Source organism: Chionomys nivalis, chromosome 3 (assembly GCF_950005125.1).
Source record: "Chionomys nivalis chromosome 3, mChiNiv1.1, whole genome shotgun sequence".
Lineage (NCBI taxonomy): Eukaryota > Metazoa > Chordata > Mammalia > Rodentia > Cricetidae > Chionomys > Chionomys nivalis.
The window spans coordinates 45039047-45063171 of NC_080088.1; the positions used below are offsets into that span (position 1 = coordinate 45039047).

At 39.3% G+C, this 24125-nt stretch overlaps 1 pseudogene; it reads left to right on the top strand.

The window, feature by feature from the left end:
- Positions 1 to 9601: 9601 nt before the first annotated feature.
- On the top strand, positions 9602 to 10350 carry LOC130871689 (40S ribosomal protein S6-like; annotated as a pseudogene).
- The last annotated feature ends 13775 nt before the right edge of the window (positions 10351 to 24125 follow it).

Here is a 24125-nt window from a genome sequence, read left to right on the forward strand (position 1 = left end):
AGAGAGAGAGAGAGAGAGAGAGAGAGAGAGAGAGAGAGAGAGGAGAGAGAACTAGTATATGGCGGTCAGAAAGACACTTGATGGAGTCAATTCAACTTGAAGGAGCTCTTCTCTCATTTTATCATGTTGGCTTTGGGTATCAAATACAGGTTGTCAGCCTTGGAAGCAAGAACCTTTAGCCACCAAGCCATTTCACTGGCCTAGCTTTATTTCATGTCATCCCCTACTAATTCTAAGTTTCGTGAAATGATAGAAACAGTAAAATATTACAAGAGGTCTCTCTGTGTTTTTTCTTTCAGAAGCATATACATCTGTAATTATCTCAAAATGGAAAGCCTTTCCATTCAAGTAGTTCCAGGACTAGTACATAGTAGACGCTCAGCAAAGAATGATTTCCTATCTCCTTCCTCACCTTACTGTAACCTAATTTCTCAAAACCACTCTCTAGTTTACGGGTGGGCACTCATAAGCACCTCTCTCTGCAAATCAAATTTAGCTTTGAATTAAACTATGAAGTTTCCCTCATCCCTACTTAGCAGTACAGACTAAGAAGAGGACATGCCCTAAGTTGTTACAACTGATCCCTGGGTCATGGGATCCATGTGTGCCTTGAAACTTCTTTGGCAGAAACTCTTCCTTTTAATCTTACTTTCTAACTCACTACACATTAGTTCAGCCTCTCCCTTCCCAATAAAGAACAAACCATTTAAGGGGGTGCCATATAGATTTGCTTCTGTATATCCAAGACCAGAAATCTTTTTCTTTGCACTATTAGAACAGACAGACCAAGGACAGGGATAATCCTAAGCGAGCTTGGTTGGGAATGAGATTTCTCTTGAACCCTAACCTCATTTACTTCTTCAATATTCCTTTTGGGGACTGAGGAGTGTATGGGTTACTCTTGAGCTCTGGAAGTACTTTCTTTAAAGGATTATTTAACTATTTTTAGTTATGTGTGGGGAGGGTATCTGTGGGAGTTTGTTCACACAAGTTTTGGTGCCTGTAGGTGCCAGAGGCATTTGATTACCCTGGAAGTGGTGTTACAATTGGTTGTAAGTTACCCAATGTGGGTGCTGGGAACTGAACTTAGATCCTCTGGAAGAACAACAAAAGCTCATAACCTCTGAGTCATCTCTCTATCTCCCAGAATCACTTCTAATATCAGATAACTTCTAATATCAGAAACACTTGGTCCATGTTCTACTAATATTCATCCACTTGCCATATTGCTTAATTTTCTTCTGTCTGTGGAGTTTATGAATGACTTTGGATGTGTAAGACTTAAATGCTTGCCTACTCCTTCAGCGAGAACACACCAGAACTGGTGCCCATGTAGTAATAGAAAGAACATTCAACCTACCAACCAGAAACTGATAATAGGCACAAGTTTCACACTTATACTTCTTCAGTTCAAGGACCTTTTATGCTTCACACAGAATAGTTTGAGAAAGAAAATGGAATGAAAGTTTGGAAATAAGAGAACATTGGAATAACAAAGGAATGGCAACTGCAGAATGAGCACAGTTATGACTTTTAGAACCAAAATCCAAAAGTCAGAGGAATGGGTAGAGCCTGACTGGTACTAGTATCTTGGGAACCTAGAGAAAGGTCCCAGGAGGGTGGAGACTCCATAGGTATGGAGATCCATGAGGAAGAGAAGGTGATGGTATATGGAAAGAAAATAAGCTGCTACTAGAACCAGCTATTGCTGCTGTTGTAGCAAAGAGACATTCTGTTGCTGGTATAGCAGGAATAAGAAGAGGAAACGAATGGGAAGATCATAGCCCTTTCTTTCCTCTTCCCTTATAACCCTCTCCCTTACATGTTCTGTTAGCAGAGCTCATGGAACAGGCAGGAGAAAGATCAGCATTGGTTGGTGGGCCCTAGCCACAACATCATGGAAAAGAATGCAAAGCAATGGTTCTCAACATGTTGATCGAGATCCCCTTTGAGGTCAAACACCCTTTGCACGAAGTTCATCTGAGACCACCTGAAAACACTAATATTTACATTACAATGCATGACAGCAGCAAAATTACAACAAAAATAATTTTCTGATTAGAAGTTACCACAACATAAGGAACTGTATTAAAGGGCTGCAGCATTAGGAAGGTTGAGCACCACTGCAGTAGAGCATGTTCTGGTGCTGTGACAATCAGAGCATCAAACAGGTGGATAGGCTTGACAAGCAGGTACCTTCACCTGCTGAGCCACCCCACTGGACCAAGATTATTGGTAGTATCTATCCATCTATCTGTTCAACTAGGTGACAAAGGACACTTTAAAAGTTCAGTCAGTGTCAAGAAACCTTGACTCTGAACTTTCTTTCCCAGTATCTAGTATGAAAAAAAAAATGAAAGAAAAATTTATTCCTTTGCTTGGAAAAATGAAACATTTTATATAGTGTCCTAGTTATTTTTACACAGTAAAGCTTCCTTAACTTTTATATGCAGTCTCCTTTGTTTTCTTTGAAGTAAGAGGAATAGGTCAAGTGATCTTGATTTTGCATCTAATCTGTGCCTTGCTCATATTATCATTCTACCAAGATCCCCATAATAATTTCACCCAGTTGTTTAGTGAACATAAAATCAAATGTCAAGGACTGAAAAGAATTCCTGTCTCCGGGAGTATTAACATCTATTGAGAAGATGGAAAGACAAAGAACAGATGATGGTACTGTTTTAAGCGCTCCAGGAAACTATTAAACTAGCAAGGAGAAGCAGCCTATCCAAACCAAATACAAACCTTGAGTTGAGTTTTGAGGGAAGAATGAGCATAAAATGCATAAGAAGAACAAGTGAAGGAAGGAACCAGAAGGCCATTGCAAGCAGCAGAAATAGTTATGGGCAAAGGTTAGGATTTGAGAGAAAATCCTTTCTCATCTGCACCAGGGAGGCAAGAAGCCAAGGAAGATCTCTAGGTGATTCTGGACTTGTGCACTGCAATCAGAAACTCCTGGGTAGCAGCAATTTGATAGCACTCTGATGTCACAAAAGTAAAAATTCAAAAGAGGACAGTTCCAGCATTGGTTAATAGGACGGGTTTGCCATTCCAGATCCTTCCCTCCCGATTCCTGGTGGATTCCTTGACTCTGTAGTTCTCTGGCCTCATTTTTACAGCTCCAACTGCTATGTCTTTAAGTCAGTGTCTGAAAGAAACCAAAAGAACTGCTTCTTCCATCTTGTGTGTGTGATGTTTGGTTTCAGTTGTTCACTTGACACAGCCTAGAGTGATCTGGAAAGTGAAGTAAGAGCCCATCTTGATCAGGTTGATCTTGTGGGTGTGTCCTGGGGGGGAGTGTTGATGGCCTAGATGGACTGGGGAAGACTCAGGACTTGAAAGTAGAGAGCAGCATTCCCTCTTTGGGGACCTGGATTGGATAAGGGTGGTGAAGCTACCTGAACAGTGAGCCTGGGTGCATTCATAGCTCTCTGCTCCTAACTGTGGATGTGATGTGATTTTATGTTTGTTTGAGACTGTACACGTGTATACATGTGTATACATTATTATTACAACAATACAATATATTACAATATTCAATAATACATTATTGAAAATATTTTTTATATATTATGATAGTGGTTTTCCCTCCCCCAACTTCTTCCAGATTCTCCCCACAGCCCCAACTCCATGCCCCCCATTTTCTCTTTCTCTTTCGAAAACAAACAAGAAAAAAAGAAGAAAAGAAAAAGCACAGGAAACAATCTCTCTCTTTCACACACACACACACACACACACACACACACACACCTGTTTAGATGGACTGCAACCTGGAACTGAAAACTAAAATAAACTGTTTCTCCCTAAGTAGCTTTTTTGTTTGGGTATTTTATCACAGCAACAGAAATGAATCTGAAACTGAGACAATCATTTCTCCACAAAGATCTGTAATAGATGGTGTTTGCCCAAAAACACAGCCTTCAAAGAAGTAGTTACTATGGGAATGTGAGAGAGAATAAATGGGTGAAATGGAAAAGAAGGGAAGTCAGTTCAATACTATGCTGTTTGTTCCCATGAGCATCCGTAACTTCGTTTCACTTGGGTTTCTAAAATACCAGGTAGTTAGACATTTGGATATATCAGTCCAAATAAAGGAAGCAAATTGTCTTCTGTCTCCTGTTCCAGCCCTAGTCAGGAGTTCGTCCATAGGAACTCACTCTGTGTCACTTCCAATTCAACTCCATAACCACTGAGCAGGTTACTTAAGGTGATCCACCTTAAGGGGGCACAGGGGAAGAGAAATTCAGACAGACAAACTGCAGAGGACCGCACTTGGATACTAGTAGGCATCTGTTTGAAAGAGCAGTGACCAAAGCTCTGATGTAGGCTGAGAGACTTATGCTTAATACATATCCCAGCAGACTTTTTCTCAGGCTCCACCATTAAGGATTTACATCTTGACCTAACCCAAAACTAAGAAGACTGAATTGAAATAGAGTAGAGATGTGGACTTGGGGGATGGGCATCCCACAAGGCTCCACCCCTAGAAGAAGAGCTACAGACAATCGCTGGACACTGAGAGCAAAAGAATCATTTTTCTCTAGCAAAGAGCCCCATGATAGGTTATCCAATCTCAAGTGGTCAGTCCTAAACACAAACACATCTACATATGAAGAATGCTAAACAGACTCAGTAGATTGTTCATGTCTTTGTATACATCCATATTGTGCTGGCTAGTTTTTATGCCAATTTGACACAAACTAGAGTCATTGGAGAAGAGGGTACCTCAACTGAGAAATTGCCTCCATAAGACTGGACTGTAGGCAAGTCTGTAGGGCATTTTCTTAATTCTTGGTAGGGAAAGGTCCAGCCCATTGAGAGTATTGCCACCACTAAGCCGGTGGGTCTGGATGCTATAAGAAAGCTGACTGAGCAAGCCATTAAACAACACTCCCCCATCAGCTCCTGCCTCCACGTTCCTGTCCTGATTTCCTTCAGTAATGAACCGTGAAGTGGAAATATAAGCCAAATAAACCCTTCCCTCACCAAATTGTTTTTGGTTGTGTTAGATCACAACAATAGTAACCCTAACTAAGACATGTAAGCATATATATTCCACAATAAATCCACTAAAGAAAGACACAGTCAATAAACTGATTGAACCCGTTAAGAGTATAGTCCTTTGATTTTAGCTCATACCTCAAAGTCTCTTTGTGCCGAAGCTTGGCGGGGTGCAACTTCTTTAAAGGCACACTCCATAAAAACTAACAGAGGTGCAAGTAACCTTACAGCATTTGTTTTGACAGAACAGAGTAGGTATTTCAAACACGGTATGACAATTAATTTGACTTATGCCTTCAGTCATTTTAAGTTTGTGTAAACATTAATTATTCTGGTTAATATGCCTTATTTTAAGTTTGTATAAACATTAATTATTCTGGTTAATATGCCTTGACCATGGGCAGGGTCATGGAAATCTCAAATGTGCTGTTGTTGGAGGGACAGAGGACAGAGAAGTGTCTAAGCAGACACAAAATGGAGTAGGGACAAGATGGAGTTACTTTAATCCCTTCAATGTAGCAGTGATGGTTAAAGAGAGACCAGGGATTTAAGAGGGATTGAAGGGGCACAGTAGGAGTTAAAAGGAAGGGTGGAGAGAAAATATATAAATACATTATTCATATATCAGATTCTCGAATAGAATAAAAATTTAAATTGAAGAGAGAGAGAGTTGCAGACTTGACTTCCAAAGTATTAACTAGGTCAATAGCTAATGAAAACAGCAATAAATGTGGAGAGATGGAACTGTAGCTGCTTTAGGCTGTGTTAGACACACAGAGCTAACTGGGGCCAACAAAATGGCTCATCGGGCAGTGGTGCCTGCTTTGAGGCCTAAAGACCTGAGTTCTATCCAACAAGCTGTCCTCAGACCTCCACACACATCTTGCAACACACACACACATAATTAAATAAATAATAATAAATAAATGTAATAAGGAAGGAGATAAAAAGGTAAATCACAAAAGCTCAAAACTGTTGAAAGGATTTATCTCTGCAGAGCAGGAAACGGGAAAGGATGGAATTGCCAGTATTTTCTGTTGGTCTTTGACTCCTTAAACAAAGTTTATATTTGACACTGAGTTAAAATGAATTTAAAACATGTATGTGGAAACTAACAAATAATATGATAGCTTACATGATTTTGTCCACAATATGCTTTCAGATGTTCTAGAAGCCCTTGAGAGATTTGTTTCCAGAAGAAGGGAACATTATTATGGTCTGGTGACTCTCTTACAAAAGATAACCAATGGTTGCTTAAAGAGAGAGAGGGGTAGAGAAGAGGGAGGCCGAGAAGACAATGTTTGAGGTAGAAAGTCCTGATGACCTCTGTTAACACCATGACCACTTCTCTGATCCTGAGAACCACTTCCACCGCAGCCACCTCACCCTAGCACAGTAGAGGTGGCAAACTCAGAAAATCTATCCTGAGCTTCTATATTGATCCCTTACTGTGAAATGTTGAGGAGGAGGATAGTTACAATAAGGACAAGAAGGGAAGTCTTGGCCTGACTTAATCTCATCTTTCTGTTCTGGTTGCAGGAGGATAGAGTTTAATTATGGTACCATGCTATAATTTGAAATGCCAAGGTCGTGCCAGGCATATAGAGTTCTGCTGAGGAAGACTTCCTGTTCCAAGCAAGAGAACAGTGGCTGTCATCCTAGCTAGACTTTCATTATTTAGTCCTCTGATGCTGCTCCAGAAACTTAAGAAAACATTAGGTGAAAAGCATACAAGTAAAAACATGCCAGTTCTCTCTAACAAAAGAAAGCAGTCAGAATTAAATGTGCTGAATACAATTCTTTAATACAAAATGTTGTATTCCTCTTTTTGTCCCTTGTTCTTAGTAAAGTCCCCTGAACCTAGGTACTATATAATTATTGTGGAAAAGAATTAAACTGTGATGAGCAGTAGAAATTATTTGATGTGTTTTCCAGATAGTCTAAGCCATACTTACCCATTCCTTTTATTTATCACACTTTTGGATATACTAACAAATATTTAAATCCTCTATCACAAAACAAAATAATGAAAGAGAAGAAAGACAGAGCCCAGGTTGGAGTGGGATGAGGGTGGGGGGATGAGAGTGAAAAGAAAAGGGAAAGGAGAAAGGAAATGAAAAGGGGGTAATGCACTAGAATGGAAAATTTAAGTAGCTACCCGCAATAGGAAAGAATATGGGTAGAAAATTGATGGGGATTAAAAGTGTTTCTTAGCATCCCTCAGCCTCTGAGTTGAAACATGCTGTTTCATTCTTTACCTCCTCAATACATTGAGTTTCCCTTCTCTTTGTGTTCACTCTTAGAAATATTCCTCACTATGATATTTGACCTAAAGACAATTTAAACCCAAATTCATTTTAAAATCCAAACATCTCCACCTCCTTTATTTACTTATTTGTTTGTTTATATTCTTAAAGATTTTGGTATCACGGAGATTGGTTTAGATACTGTAGAATATAGGCTTTATGGATTTCTCAAGCCTCATTGACTAGACCAGCTAAATTCAGTTCAGCAGCAGAATGCCATGAACAAAACAGTATTAAAGCCGGGCGGTGGTGGCGCACGCCTTTAATCCCAGCACTTGGGAGGCAGAGGTAGGCGGATCTCTGTGAGTTCGAGACCAGCCTGGTCTACAGAGCTAGTTCCAGGACAGGCTCCAAAACCACAGAGAAACCCTGTCTCAAAAAACCAAAAAAAAAAACAAAAAAAAAACAAAAAAAAAAAAACAAAAAAAAAAACAGTATTAAGATTCAAGAGATTAAGACACAATATACTTGAGTTATTAATACTGTGGTAGAATACTAATGTTATAGTTTAGCCTTGTTATATAGAAATCTCCTTTTTAGAGTGAAGGTGAGCTAGCTACATTATCTATGGTATCCACCAAAGACTGCATTCAGTTTCAATGGACATCATTTGAAACAGTGAATCGTAGAAAGTCAATCTCTTTTGTTCTCAGACAAGTTAGCCAATTTATAGCCTGTGCTGTGAGGGCACCGTATCTTTCTAGGCTCCAAGTATAATGCCAGCTTCCACTGACACGGAACCTCAACTTACATGTCTTCCTGAGTTTCATACACTAAGAATCATGTAGTGAGTCTCCCAAGCATTGCTTCTTTCCTTAAATCCTCTCCCTGGCTCATTCTCTCCCTGTTCACCCACAGGTAACCCCTCACATCCATTCGCCTTTCAATGGCTAATGGAGCTCATCATAGAACTCGTTTGAAAGCCAAATTTTCATCAGCCTACTTTAGAAGGTTCAACGGGTGAGGGAACAATTCACAAGTAATTGGAAAGTCGAAAAGATTATCATCAGAGTAGCCGGAGTTCTCAGAGTCTTGAGACTGCTCTTGATAATACCGCAGTCCCTCTTGCCCCCACCTCACCCTGCACCTGTCTCTTTTCCAGTTTTAATGGAGTGCAATGGGCAAATAAAATGTTATGCATTTCACGTGTTATGCATGAGGGTTTGATACATCTCTTTATGCCACCATGACCAAAATACCAGAAAGAATAACTTAAAGGGAGAAAATGTTTATTTTGGTTTATGGATCCAGAGACTTTAGTTCATGGTGGTTTGGTCCTATGTACGTAGATAGGGTATCATGGTGGCAAGTGGTATGGCTCAGGTCACAGAGGAAGCAGAGAGAAAGGGGACACAGGAAGGGACAAGACTGAGTTATAGCTCCAAGGACACACCACTGGTGACCTCCTTCCCTTGACTAAGTCTTTGTCTCCCGTCAGTTCTCAAAAATGTCATCACAGTATAGCTCAAAAGACTCATCCATTGAGTAGTTCACAGCCCTCGTGATCTAATTGTCTCTGGCCACACCACCACAGCCACATTCACTGTCATTTCATTATGCCCTTTAGGTGTGTTTTAATCCAGTCACAAATACTAGTCTGTAACACGAGGGGCCTGCCATTCTGTAACATGAGAACCGGCTTGTTGGGGTTTCTGTCCTGCCAGGTACCCCACTGCAGGCAAGTCCCAAAGAAAATCACACAGAGATCTCCATAAGTTATAAAACTGATTGGCCTATTAGCTCAGGCTACTTATTAGCTCTTGTAGCTTATATTAACCCATTGTTCTTATCCATGTTAGCCACATGGCTCTGTACTTTCTCAGCCTGGTAGATTACATCCTGCTTCTTGGTGGTCTGGGCAGGAATGGGGGAAGAACTTCCTTCTTCCCAGAATCCTCCTGTTCTCCCTGCCCCACCTGTACTTCCTGTCTGGTTGACCTGCATATACTTCCTGCCTGGCCAATCAGTGTTTATTTAAAATATGATTGACAGAATACAGACAATTCTCCCACACTACTAGTCCCTTATCTGATATACGGTTTGCAATTATTTTCACCCACTGCATCTGTTTTTGTTGTTTTGTTTTGTGCAAAAAACTTTTAGTTTTCAATACTGTATTGGATAGTTTTATGTCACCTTGACACAAGCTAAAGTCATCTAAGAGAAGGGACCTTCAATTAAGAAAATGCTTCCATAAGATCTGACTGGAGGCAAGCCTGTTGGGAGTTTTCTTAATTAATGATTGATGGAGGACTCTTTTTCGTGGCACCTCCTAGGCAGTAGGCTGTGCAAAGATGAAGCTGAATATCTCCTTCCCTGCCACCGGCTGCCAGAAACTCATCGAAGTGGACGATGAACGCAAGCTTCGGACCTTCTAAGAGAAGCGCATGGCCACGGAAGTGGCTGCCAATGCCCTGGGTGAAGAGTGGAAGGGTTAGGAGGTCCGAATCAGTGGCGGCAATGACAAACAAGGTTTTCCCATGAAACAAGGTGTCCTGACCCATGGCAGAGTGCGCCTGCTGTTGAATAAGGGGCATTCTTGTTATAGACCAAGGAGAACTGGAGAGAGGAAGCACAAATCTGTCCGAGGATGCATTGTGGATGCCAATCTGAGTGTTCTCAACTTGGTTATTGTAGGAAAAGGAGAGAAGGATATTCCTGGACTGACAGATACTACTGCGCCTCGTCGGTTGGGACCTAAAAGAGCTAGCAGAATCTGAAAGCTTTTAATCTTTCTAAAGAACATGATGTCCACCAGTACATTGTCAGAAAGCCTTTAAACAAAGAAGGTAAGAAGCCCAGGACCAAGGCACCCAAGATTCAGCGTCTTGTGACTCCACGTGTCCTGCAACACAAACACCGGCATATTGCTCTGAAGAAGCAACTAACAAAGAAAAACAAAGAGAAGGCTGCAGAATATGCTAAACTTTTGGCCAAGAGAATGAAGGAAGCCAAAGAAAAGCGCCAGGAACAGATTGCCAAGAGGCGAAGGCTGTCCTCGCTGAGAGCTTCTACTTCTAAGTCTGAGTCCAGTCAAAAATAAGTCTATAAGGGTAACAAATAAATGATCAGACCTTGAAAAAAAAATTATTGATGGAGGAGAACCCAGCCTATGTTGGTGGGTGGTGCCATCCATGGTCTTGGCTTCTATAAAAAAGTAGGCTGAGCAAGTCATGAGGAGCAAGCCAGTAAGTAGCATTCCTCCATGGCCTCTGCATCAGTTCCTGCCTTGATTCTCCTCCTGTCCTGACTTCTTTCAATGATGGATTATGATGTAGAAGTGTAAGTCGAATAAACTGTTTTGTGCCCAAGTTGCTTTTGGTCATGGTATTTCATCATAACAATAGTAATCCTACCAGAGCAAGGGCCCTACTGACTTATTTTTGCTATTGCTTCCTTAGCTTCTGTTGGAGTAGACAAAATCCAAATATAAAACCACAATTGCTGAAATCAAAGTACAGAAGCTTCCTCCTGTCTTTCTTTGAAGAGTTTTATGATGTCAGTACTTATGCTTTAAGCCTTTGAACTGGTTTTAATTGTTATGAATGTATAACAGAGGATCCAATTTCATTCTTTTTCATGTGGATATTCAATTTTCCAAGCACCACATGCTGAAGTGTGTTCTTAAATCTTGTGTCATATATTAGTTAATCATAAAATGGTAGGTTTATTGGTGTGATCTCAATTCTGTTCCCTTGGTCAACTGTGCTCATACCATGATGTTTTAGTAATTATAGCTTTGTCATATGGTTTTAAATTAAAAAGCCTCTACTTGTGCTATATTTCTCAAGATTTCTATGACTACTTGGGATTTTTATGAATATTGGGATTTGTTTCTATACTGTGGAAAATGCCACTAGAATTTTCTTAGAAATTACATGAAATTTACGGTTTACTTTGGGTACACTGGAGATTTTAACAATGTTAGCTTGTCTAATTCCTGAACAAATGAAACACTTTCCCATTGATTTGTGTCTTATTCACTTTCTTTCATCAATATTAACTTTTCAGTAAATAAATTTGATGCAAAATGAATTTGATTCAGTTTATTACAAACCATTTTATTTTTGTTCATACTACTATAAATGGGGTTATTTTCTTTATTCCATTGTAAGGAAATTAGTGTGAGTACATAGACAAGTGCCTGATTGAATATGGTGATTATTTTACTCTACAAGTTTACTGAATTTATTAATTCTTACAGTGTTTAGGGTAGAGTTTCAAAATTATTTATATCTTATACCCCATCATTTGAAAGAGATACAACTTTAGCAATTTGTGTTCATTTGTTTTATTTTGTTTTCAGTGTTGGGGATCAAGCTAGGGCCAGGCATTTGCTAGGCAAATCTTCCTCCACCACGCTAAGTCCCCATCCCATTTTTCCTATTTGATTCTTTCTCTTAGTTGTTCTTTTCCTAATTGCTCTGGCTAGGAGTATCAAAACCATATGCACTAGAATCAGTGAGAACAGGCCCTAGCCAGGCGGCCGGGAACTGGGCAGCAGGAATGCAGCCCACAGCTCCTTCTACAGGTTTGAGATAGATAAAAATTAGTTCTTTAGATGTTTGGAGAACTCACCAGTGAAGTATTGTGATCCTTATAGTGGCATTTCATTTGTATTGTAATAAATAAAGGTTACCTGAGGATCAGAAAAGTAAAACAGTCACTCTGGCCAGCCTTACAGACCAGGCAGTCAGTGGTGACACACACCTTTAATCCCAGTATTCACTCTAATTTGACATAGAAACCAGGCAGGAGTGGTGCACACCCTTACTCCCAGAACTAGAGAGGAATATAAGACATGAGGAGACAGCTCTCAGTCTCAGTCTCATTCTGAGGATTCCTGGAGGCAGGATCTCCATTTTGGACTGAGGTCAAAGTGAGAGCCAGAGGCTGACTGTTTTGCTTTTCTGACCTTCAGGTTGAACCCCAATATCTGTCCATGAGTTTTTATCAATCGTACTTTAGACATTAGACTTTCTTTACAGAGATTTCATTATTATTAAGTATTGCTTATTCCATCTAGCTACTTACTAATGTTTGGGTCTATATTCAGATTTTCTGTTTAAGGTTTCTTCTTGGTAAGTTGTCCACTTCTAGGAATGTATCCATTCCTTATAGATGATATCTCTTGGGGTGTGTTTTTAACAGTAGTATCTTTTTATATTTCTGTTATCAATTGCAATATCTTCTATTTAGTTTTTACAATTTTATTTTAAACAATCTAAGTTTTTCAGTTTTCTTCCTTTCATAATGCCAAATCTGTTTTGTTCTCTCTAATCATCATGATTTTCTCTATTCTGATACCTCCAGCTGTAATTTGTTTGCTTTTTCCTAGTTTCTGGGTTTTATAAGTAGGGAGTTTATTTGAAGTCATTTTTGTCTATTAATCTATACAATTATCCCTTCTAGGATACTGTGTGCTGAGTCCTGTGTTGTCATGTTACCTTTCTATTTTCATTTGTCTAATTATATTTTCACTTCCCCTTTGAGTTTTAATTTGACTCATTGCTAGTCTGGGAGTATATTCTGCTTAATTTCAACATTGTAAAACTTACAATTTACTTCCCATCACTACCTTTTAGTTTTATCTCTTTGAGATCAGAAAATGATACTTGATATAATTTCAATCTTATTGAATTTAAAGATTGCTTTGCTTTGTGAATGAACATATTTTTCTGCCCTGAAGAATGCTCTGTATGTGCTTGACAAGATTTTATTTTCTGTTGCAGTTGGATGGAATGTTATACATTATATCTGTAGGGGCCATTTGGCTTATAATATGGTTCAAGTTCATTATTTAACTCTTGAGTTTTCATATGGATGGTCTGTCCCCTGTCAAGAGGAGGCACTAAATTTTGTCTCTATTTATGGAGTTTATTCCTGTATTTCATTGGAGTTTATTTCTTCTTCTAACAACAAAAAAAAAAATCAAACATCTCTCTGTACTTAGCTCATTCACAGTCAAACAATTCAAAGAAAACACAATAATATACATAATCCAGACTCTCTGTGTATATTCCATCTTTATGTGACTTATTTTTCTTACTCTATTACTTTTTCCACACATTTAATATTTATTTTATTGTCTTTACTTCCTTAATCTATGACTGTACTCTTTTATATCATAACTGTCTATACTCTTTTTCCTCTCTCTCTCTCTAAGCCTATATACATTTATCCAACACTGTAACCCATTTAGAGGTCTTTTTCAGCTGAATTTGTTTCTATTTTGGGCCTATCTGTAATCTTTTCTGACCAGGAGTGCTTTAAAAAAAATACTAAGAAAGCAGGCTTTTAAAAAAAAAAAATACTAAGTAGGCAGGCTAGGATTAACTCCACAGCCCTGCCTATTTTTTCTGCCCAGTCCAACATGTCAGAGACATATTCACTATCTCTGAGAACCATGCATACCACCCCAGCTCCAGGGTCACAATGGTCTATATCATCATTAAGCAATTTGTAACTTGCTGCTCACAGACCCCATTTAAGTGCTTGTCCTCCTGAAAGAGCCAGAGCTGCTCATGCAACTAGAATGAACTAGGAAGCCCTCTCCTAAAGAAGCTTCACAGCCTTAACTGCCAATGTTGAGGAAGGAAGACCTCTCTTAAAGGAGCCACAGTACCCCTGCATGCTGCCAGGAAACAGGGTGCATCTGGAAAAAAAAATGCGGCTACCAAGAAGTTGCATTAAACTGTTTTGTGAGTGTATGTGTGTGTGTGTGGGGGGGGGGTGTCTAGAATTTCTCTTTAAGCTCTCTCAGGTTCTATATGGACATAGTTGCCTCATATGGTGCCATTTTGTAGATGGAAACTGCTCATTTGTTCCTGGTCACCCAGACCCAAAATAATCACACAGAAACTATATCAATTACAACACTGCTTGGCCAATGGCTTATGTATACTTCTAGCTAACTCTTACACCTTAAATTAACCCCTTACTATTATTTTGTATTTTACCATGAGGCTCGTGGCTTACTAGTAAGGTTCCAGAGTGCCTTCTTTCTCCTTTAGCAGCTCCATAATGGCTCTCTGACTCTGCCTTCTTTTTTTCTCTGTCTCTGCTTGGAATTCGCAGCTTATTCTATTCTGCTCTGCCGTAGGCAGTGACTGATGACTTTTTGATATGAGAGACTTATATTCCTTTTTGTTAATCACTTATATTTTCACTATAGTTCTTTTGCTTTCTTAAGAGTTACCATGAACCTTACATAAACTATCTTGCAGAGATAGCATTATATCACAAGCCAATAGAAACTTAGCTTCAATTACATATATAATTTAAAACGTGTTTGTGGCCTAAAATATTATCTATAATTTTATTTCTTCTTTCTTACATTTTAGGTTATTGATGTTCCAATTAATGCTGGTAGCCTTGCACATCTGTTAACTAATTTTTTAGGTTTATGCATTTTAATTGCTTCTGGGGTGTTTTGCTTTTATGATATAGTTTAAAATGATCTACATATTATCATTGATTTAGGTCTTAGAAAATTTCGTCTCTGAGACTATCTAGTTCTTCATATCTGCATTTGATATTTATAGATTCTACCAATAAGAGATAGAGCATATTTCAAAAAACTATGTTAACATCAAGGAAAACTTTTTGGTCATTATTATCTAAATAACAGTATACAACTATTTGTATAACATTCACATTATGTTAGACAGTATATGAAATCTAGAGATGATTTAAATTATATCTAAAAATGTGCATAGGTTAGATACAAAGTATATGTCATTTTTATATGATGGACTTACAAATATTTTTAGATTTTTCCCCATAAACATCAAGAGACAGTTAAATGCGTTTACCTTTACCAGGGAATTTTAAATATTTATGTTTTAAAACTTAATGTCCATTTGTTTCAGCTTGAATAACTCCTTTTACAATCTTGCAGTGGGGGTATACCTTGAACTCCCTCAAAATTTTGTTGTCTGAGGGCGACTTTATTTCCCTTTCATTTAGAAAGAGACTGTGTTAAGTATAGTGCCCTCATTTAGTAACGTTTTCTGTGAATATTTTGGTCATATCATCCTTATCTATCTTAGTTAGGGTTCCTCTTGCTGTGATGAAACACTATGGCAAAAAGAAGGTTGGAGAGCAAAGGAATTTTTTGACTTATACTTCCACATCACTTCATCATCAAAGGAAGGAAAGAGAGAAAATCAAACAGGGCTGGAATCTGGGGGAAGGAACCTGGGAGCAGGAGCTGATGCAGAGGTCAGAGAGGGGTGCTGCTTACTTGCTTGTACCTCATAGCCTGTGCAGTCTGCTTTTTTTATAGAACCCAGGACCACCAGCCTTGGGGTGGCATCACCCAGAACAGAGTGGGCTCTTCCAGATTAATCATTAGTTAAGAAAATGTTAGGCTGGGTGATGGTGGTGCACACCTCTAGTCCTAGCACGCTAGAGGCAGAGGCAGGCGGATCCCTGAGTTTGAGGCCAGGACAGCCAGGGCAACACAAAGAAAGCCTATCTTAAAAAGAAACAACATAAAGGGAGGAGGGTGTTTCCTTAATTGAAGTTCCCTCCTCTCAGATGACGGTGGGTGTGTCAAGTTGATATAGGACCAGACAACATATTGTCTCTCCTGGACTCTGATTGAGCAAGAGATGTCCAGACAAAAACTAAAGCTTTCTTCTTGGATGTGACAGTGAAGGTGTTTCTAGAAGAGTTGAGCATTTGGATTAGATTAGATTCTGAATAAAGAAAGTCATCTTCAGCATGTTGACAGACATCCTGGTATACGCAAGGGCCTGGGAAATTGAAACAAAGATGGAAGACAAGGCTCTTTCCCCTGAGCTGAATTATCCATTCTTCCCCTGGGACTCATACTGAGACCCCCAGTTTTTAGGCCTAAATGACAACATTGGCTCTCCTGGGTCTCTAGATTGTTCATAATATATTCTGGAAGTTCTAAATCTTAAAAATATTTTAAGATTTATCTTAAAACATCTATTTATGCCTTTGTCTCTATTTGCTGGGAGAACCTGAATAATAAAGTTCACTTCTGGTATCATTTATGCTTGTCAATCAGTTTATGTCTGGTGATTCCCTAAAGAATGAACAGAGCTTTAGGAGCATCTGCCTGTTTTGCAGTGGTCCTCAGCAGCCAATAGGTGCTTAAGAAACATTTAATGATTGGTTGGCAGAAGTATGTTTACAAATGAATATGGAGTATATTGTGTGAACCAATGTGTTTCTTTGGGGGTTACTTATGGGTAGAAAAATACCTCTAGAAACATGGATGACTCAAAGTCAGCTGCATCAACAAAAAGTTCACCCCTGCCTGGGTAAGAGCTCACCAGAGCAACATCCCTGAAGCTCGCTGCAGGACTTGCAGGCTGCTTCACATGCTGGGAAGTCCCCCACAGGCAGACTGGTCATTTGGGAAGAGTCTCCACTCAGCAACTATGTAAGCGTCTCTAAACTGGGTGGCATTGGTAAAAGGTCTAATGCATCTCGCTGCAAGGTTTCCAGACTCTGGACACTTGTTTACATCCTGAGTCTCCTGAGCCTGTCCTCTCCCTTCCCAGAGGGGGTGTTTCAGTTGGAGGAAAAGGCTGCAGTCGAGTCTACAGTCTTTTTTCGCCAGGCTGCACCACTCCCAACGATTGGTAATCAGCGAAAGAGGCGGGCGCAAGTAGAAAGAAAGCCAGTTACGGTTTCTTGTCTTTCTTTTTTAATTAAAAAAGAAAATCTTGATCTTCTTTTGAGAAAGTAGGAAGAGATGACTGAGATTAGAGCAAGCAAAAACCAATAATCAAAAAGCAAGAATGTCTGTAAAGCCTGAGAGGGAGGAAGTATTGGCGTGGTTATTGTGTTTTCTGCTCTGACTAACAATTCACTTTTTACATTCTGGAGCCTGCCAACCCACAGAAGCACCTGATTAAATGAGCAATGAACAAAATGAGATAATGATACAGCATTCAAATGAGTCACTAAGAATTCAGTCAGATCATGGTCTCAACTTTAGGAAGATAATTTGTAACAACCTGGATTTATGAGGGGCAGGGAGGAGTAGGAAGTGTGTAGTAATCAGTATTTGATATGATTATGACAGCTAAGACAAGAACATTCCTCTGAGGGTGTCAAGAATTTCATACTACCTGGTATGGTGTCAGCCCACTGCGTCCATTCTAATCAGTGAGCACTGAAGAGCCATAAAATCATGGAGCGGAAACAACCTTCTCAGACATCAGACACGCTAGCCCAACTCCCCTATTTTTGTAAATGAGGGAACTAAAACCTAAAGGCATTAAGAATGTGTTTATTTCAAATTTTTTGTATGCTTTTATCCCAAATACAAATTTTTATGCTATTTAGTCCAAAATCATCAAAAAATATTGCGTGATATTTCAAATATGTATAAATATATATGTGTGTGTGTATATATACATATAGAGAGACACATTCTCCGTGTGTGTGTGTGTGTGTGTGTGTACACAGAAGTCAGTGTGTTAAATACATACAGCCCTTCTTCCTGACTCTGAGGGAGATTTTAATGTAGTAACCATGTTAGTCTTCAGTTTTTTGGAAGGATTACTAGGAAAAAGGGAGTCTCCCTGTTAAAATATGGATCTGTGAAGTCAAGTCATAAACTAAAATCTCCAGGGAAATAGTAACATCTTCAGAGAACTTCCAAGAAATAGTCAAGACCTCTTTAAAATCCATGTTGGGGGTCTCTTCCTCTCAGGCTGGAACAACAGGCCTTCAATTACTAGACAAAGACCCACTTCTTCATTTTTATTTTCCTTTTGAAAATACATCCTGAGGAGAAGTGTTAGCCCTACCCAGATTGGAGAATCTGAGAAGTTCTGGCTAAGGTTTGTAGGACTCAGATTTTGTGCTGACTTTCAACGAGATTTTGGGAGTTGATTAAAAGAGAAAAGATACTATAGAGTCAAGTTTTGTCTGTCTGTCCTGGTAGTGTTCTTTCTCCAGAATCTAGAGAATTCTTGCCATTTGAACAGTCACAGATGGTATATATATCTGCTGGAGACACTTTACAAAAAACTGTCAGCAGTCCTGAAAAAAGTTATTTCATGGCGAGGAACCCTACAAAGTCATGCTTGAAAGGAAATTTCACATGAGAAAAAGTATCCCCAGAGACAGTTACCAAAGGCACGCATGGATATGTGGACTGGGAGGAGATTTTAACAGTAGGTGTTTGGTCAGTTCTAGGAATGCCATGGCACAGAAAGAGCTGAGATCTACCTTTGAATCCCATAGAGCTGATCTTTTACCTCTTCGGTCATTGTTGGTAATCTAGAGAAACAGTTAATGGGAGTGTTCACAGCAACTGGTATACCTCGTATGTCAGATGCTGCCTTAGACACAATGAGAAACCGCAATCACTCTTGTACTCACGCAACTTATTATATAACTGGGTAAAAAAAAATACAAGCCAAAACAACAAATGGATTCTACAAAACCATAGACAGCTATCTTTTAAAGTTGGGGAAATTGAAGGCGGTGTCTCAGAAAAAGCTGTGGGAAATAGGCTGGACTGACTTGATCCCATCTATGTGCCCATTGCTCCTCACTATGTAAGCACCATCGTTTTATTCAGTCAGAGAAGCCAGATCTAACCTACTCAAGTCAAAGCTTCTCCTATCACACCATCCACCTGTGAGCATGTGATTAATTTCTGACCAAAGAGAGACGGGTACAAGTTTGCACAATAAGCAGAGGGCAACTTGTAGGGACACAAATGAGGGGCCTAAACTTCACTCTTGCCCGTTCCCGTTCTTCTTTGATCTGGAGTTGCTGTGTGATGGTTGAGCTGGAGTTGAGCTTCAGAAAGAGACAAGGATAGACATTGCTCTACAGAATAATGGGGCACACTGGTATGAACAGACCAAATTTCTGGCTTTCTTAATTGGATCTTGAAATTTCTTACAAAAAACAAAAAAAAAACAAAAACCTATGAAATTTAACAGTTGCCTCTAATATCTAATATTTTGTTTGAAGACAAAAGGAAATTTACCACTGGCAAAAATTTAATTTAGAGAGAGTTTTTATAAAGAATTTTTCTTTATTTATTCAAGTAAAAACCATTCCTCTAAGCTCTTTTAGTAAGTACATCAGTGTTATCTTTTTGGAGCTGGCTAGAGAAATGATCACCTTCTTGGGAGAGGAAATTAGTTCCATTTAGGCCAGAGGGCAAAACATGTGAACCATTGCCAGTAGGCAATAAACATTGAGGAGGAAGAAAAACAAAACTGCCCATACACTGTGGCTCTCCAAACCCCACCCATACACTGTGGCTCTCCAAACCCCACCCATACACTGTGGCTCTCCAAATCCTATGCTGCAATTCCATTTCAGGGAAGCAGTGGATCAGCCAGAGAGAAACCAAGAAGACTGTGAACAGGGGACCGGAGAAGGGCCAGGCAAGCACTTCACAGATCTCTGCTCAAATAGAAAAGAGAGCTGACTGAGTATCCAGTGACTTGAAGTGAGAGCTAGCTAACTTTACACGTGCTCCCTGGACCCTTCAGAGATCATCAGCAGAACACTAAGCCGTGCACACACTGGGGTGACCCCTAGACAGTCACACTCGAAACAACAAAAAATAAAATAGAACACTAAGCCGTGCACACAGTGGGGCGACCCCTGGATAGTCACACTTGAAACAATAAAGATAAAATGAAAAGCAGAAACATCAACACCAAATACCAAGGCAGAGTCACTTGAAATTCTAGTATGAAACTTAAAAAAAAAAGAAAAACTGCTCAGGAAAATAAGCCCAGATCACAGAGTTGCTGGAATGCATGACATAAATAAGTTCATATTTCAATACTAACAATAAATGAAACTTCTGAAGTAACAAACTTTGGCTCCTTCTTGGGGGAGAAAAAAGGCAATAAAAAAATAGCAAAATAGCTACGTAGACCCAGATCGTGAAGTTAGTGAACAAAGAATTTAAACAGTTCTCTCTCTCTCTCTCTCTCTCTCTCTCTCTCTCTCTCTCTCTCACACACACACACACACACACACACACACACACACACACACATTGAAAATGTGATGTTGACAGTGACTTTCTCAGTATTTAGGGGACAGGAAACAGGACACCGCTCCACATTGTCATCTTCAGCAACCTGAGCAGACCTCTAGACTTTTAAGGACCTTGACTCGAGCCAAACTGACAGTCATGGTTTCACTACAGAAAATAAGTTCAAATATACAGTTTATAAAGCCGACTTGGTGTGTAAGTATCGCTTTCTCAAGGGTGAGCACGAACTCAATGGGGAGTTCCAGTTCACTGTTGTGTAGACTTGTTCGCGTGTTTGCAGTAGTCTCTCCTATGACGTTGGTAGGATTAGAAGTTGCTACCTTTAGAGCTCTCCAAGGCCAGCTGGACTGGGACTGAATAAGCATGGGTTGAAACTGGACTCTCTGAACATGGCAGACAATGAAGGCTGATGAGAAGCCAAGGACAATGGCACTAGGTTTCCATCCTAATACATGAACTGGCTTTGTGGGAGCTTAGCCTGTTTGGACGATCACCTTCCTGGACCTAGATAGAAGTGGGAGGACCTTGGTCTTCCTGTAGGGCAGGGAATTTGGACTGCTCTTCAGTATCGAGAGGGAGGGGGAATGGACTGGGGGGAGGAGAAGAGGAGTGGGGATAGGGGGAGGGGAGCGGGGGGAGGGGGCAATGTGTGGGAGGAGGGGGAGGGAAATGGGAAACGGGGAGCAGGTGGAAATTTTAATTAAAAAAGAATAAAAAAAAATGAGAAAAAAAAAGAAGTTGCTACCTTTAAAGAAGGGAAAAAACTTGAATGAGGTTCCTAAGAAATGTCTGTCAGGATTACTCTTGGTAAGGTAACCCCCACAAAAAGAGATAAGGGAGGCAAGATGTCGTCACTGTAAATCAGGAGTTTTCTCTTAGATTCTCAGGAGCTTATCTGAGGAAGGAATGAGACCCTACCCAATGTGATATACATTCAGGCCCTAAGCCTAGTTCATTGTTACTTTAATGTATCATGGCCCTAAACCTTGTTCTTTGTTACTTTAATATATAATATCTATATGTGAGAGGACTATAATTTCTATATCAGCAGCCTTCACAGCTAATGTTGTTCATTGTGCTAGGATTTTTGATTTTGATTGGCCCAAGCTTTAATCAGACTCCATGATCAAGGACTCTTTTTCCTTCCCATGTCCCCACAATTTCCCTGCCTTTTCTTCCTGCCTCAGCTTGATGAATAGGGAATCTCAATACAGAAGAACAATGCATACAAAAGACACATGGTGCTCATTGTACTGTGAAATGGTGCAACTGTGCTGGGGAGCAATCTTGCAGTTCTCAAAAATTGGAACATGAGAGTTATCACCCAGTAATTCCACTCCTACACATGCACTCAAGAGTGAAATCTTTGTCCATATAAAAACTTGTATGAAAATATTCTTAAAACATCATTTTCAATATCTAAACTAAAATGGAAATAATCCAGATGTCCATTAACAGAGGGATGGATGAAGAATATATAATATGTTCTTATAATATCATTCAGTAATAAAGAAATAAAATATTTGAAATATACTATATCATTGATGAACTTTGGAAATATTATGGTTTGTGAAAGAAGTTGCTCATGCTATTATGATATTTGATTCCACTTATATACCATAATAAGAACACACAAAATTATTGAGAAAAAAATGTAGATTAGTGGCCATAGGGTCCCGGGGGTAGGGAAGAGTCTTAGGGAGTGACTGCTAAGGCTAATGGAATTTCTCCAGTGCTAATGAAAATGACATAAATTGGCTGTTGTGGTGGTTGTGGAGTGCTATGAAATCACTAAGAGAAATACTGAATTGTGTGTTTAAAAGAGTGAAGTACTTGGTATTGAATTCTGTCAATATATATATTTTTTTAATAAAGTCTCAAATGGCAATTCTGATAATATCAGTACAATAACAAATGCAACCTTGACTGGTCTATCTCCACCTAGAAAAGATTCATAAGATATATAAAAAAAAGCACGATAACATTGTGAAAATAAAAATATTTATAATACAGGGGAAAGTTATGTTGTAATAGGAGCAGCGGGCTACGTTCCTGGCACCGGGCTGCCTGCACGGCTAGCTTTATACCCGAAATAATTACATGGGAACTGTATTCTTTTAAACACTGTCTGGCCCATTAGTTCCAGCCTCTTATTGGCTAGCTCTTACATATTGATCTAACCCATTTCTAATATTCTATGTAACACCACAAGTTGGCTTACCATGAAAGATCTTAACCTGCATCTGTCTGGAATGGGAAAATCATGGCGAGTGACTGACTCGGCTTTATTTCTCCCAGCATTCTGTTCTGTCTACTCTGCCTACCTAATTTTCTGTCCTATCAGGCCAAGCAGATTTCTTTATTAATTAACCAATAAAAACAACAAATTAAAAAAAGTCACTCCCACGTCAAAGTTAATTTTATGTTTAGAGGGAAAAATTTTAAACTTTAATCACTTATCATAGAAAGATCCAAAGCTCTTCTGCCCCCATGAATTTAGAAGAAAATAGAAGTATCAGACCAAAGATAAATAGAAAATAGCAAATAATAATAACCAGAGTGGAAGTCCATGAAAAAAAAAAGAAAACAGTCTAAAAATTGTTATTTGATCAACTGATCAAATTTTAGTTACTCCCATAAGAAGGAAGGAAGGAAGGAAGGAAGGAAGGGAGGGAGGGAGGGAGGGAGGGAGGGAGGGAGGGAGGGAGGGAGGGAGAGAGAGAGAGAGAGAGAGAGAGAGAGAGAGAGAGAGAGAGAGAAAAGAAAAACAACTAATTACCCAAGTCAGGAATGAGGAAACAACAGCAGAACTCAAACTGAAGAATAAGATGGATGTATTACAGCTCCCTTCATGCCAACACATATGAAAGCATGCCAATGGCAACACACAGTTGGCATTACCTCACTTTCTGCCTTTGGATTTCTATTTTAATTCCCAAATTATACATGCCTTGTAGCTTTAGTCATCAAAGGATTTTAATTTGAAAAATCTAAGTAGCTTTATAATTTCAAAACAATGGTTTCTCTACACAGAATCTGAGAGTAATCTTTAAGGCATCAGAGTCATTTAAAAGTAATGAATGCCAGGCTAGAGGCATCCTCAGTCAATAAAGTGCTTGCCTGTCATGCAAAATGCCCTGAATTGAATGCTAGTGCAGGTATGTAACATTCTCCTTGACAAATTCCCAGACTACAATGATGCCACTGAGGAAGATAGCAATGTGGAGAGTGGGGCCCAGAAGGCTTTAAACAATGACCGCAAAATTAGCATCAGTACAAATGAGCCCAAAGTCTGTACCATAAAAGCCCCTATCCTTTACAGCATGGCCCTTTGAGACTCTAAACATTTTCCCCTGTTCTGCCCTGCTCCCTCTGTTGGAAGTTTATTCTTTCTTAATTAATTCTCTCACTTTTCTTTCTACTACCTACATGTCTTCTGAAATCCTACCAGAAGTGCCCATCAAATCCAAATATTACTACCTCACATATGAGTGTCCTCACTCCCTAGGAAGGGGTCTAGCAGACAAATGAGTGTTCCTCTGAGGCCCACTCTGAACCTGGTTACAAGATCTCAGTGCTCAAAAGAAACACAAAAATAACTGCATGATCCACATATTTTCAAAATTAAAGTCTAAACAATGATTTTCAAAACTATGTGGAACAATCAAGAATGTCAACAACAAACAGGCCCAAGGGAAAGCATTTATAAGCTTTTAAAACATTTAAATTTTTGTCTAATTTTCTTATTAAGTAAATATCTTCATCTACTATTATTTCACAGGTAAACATTTTAA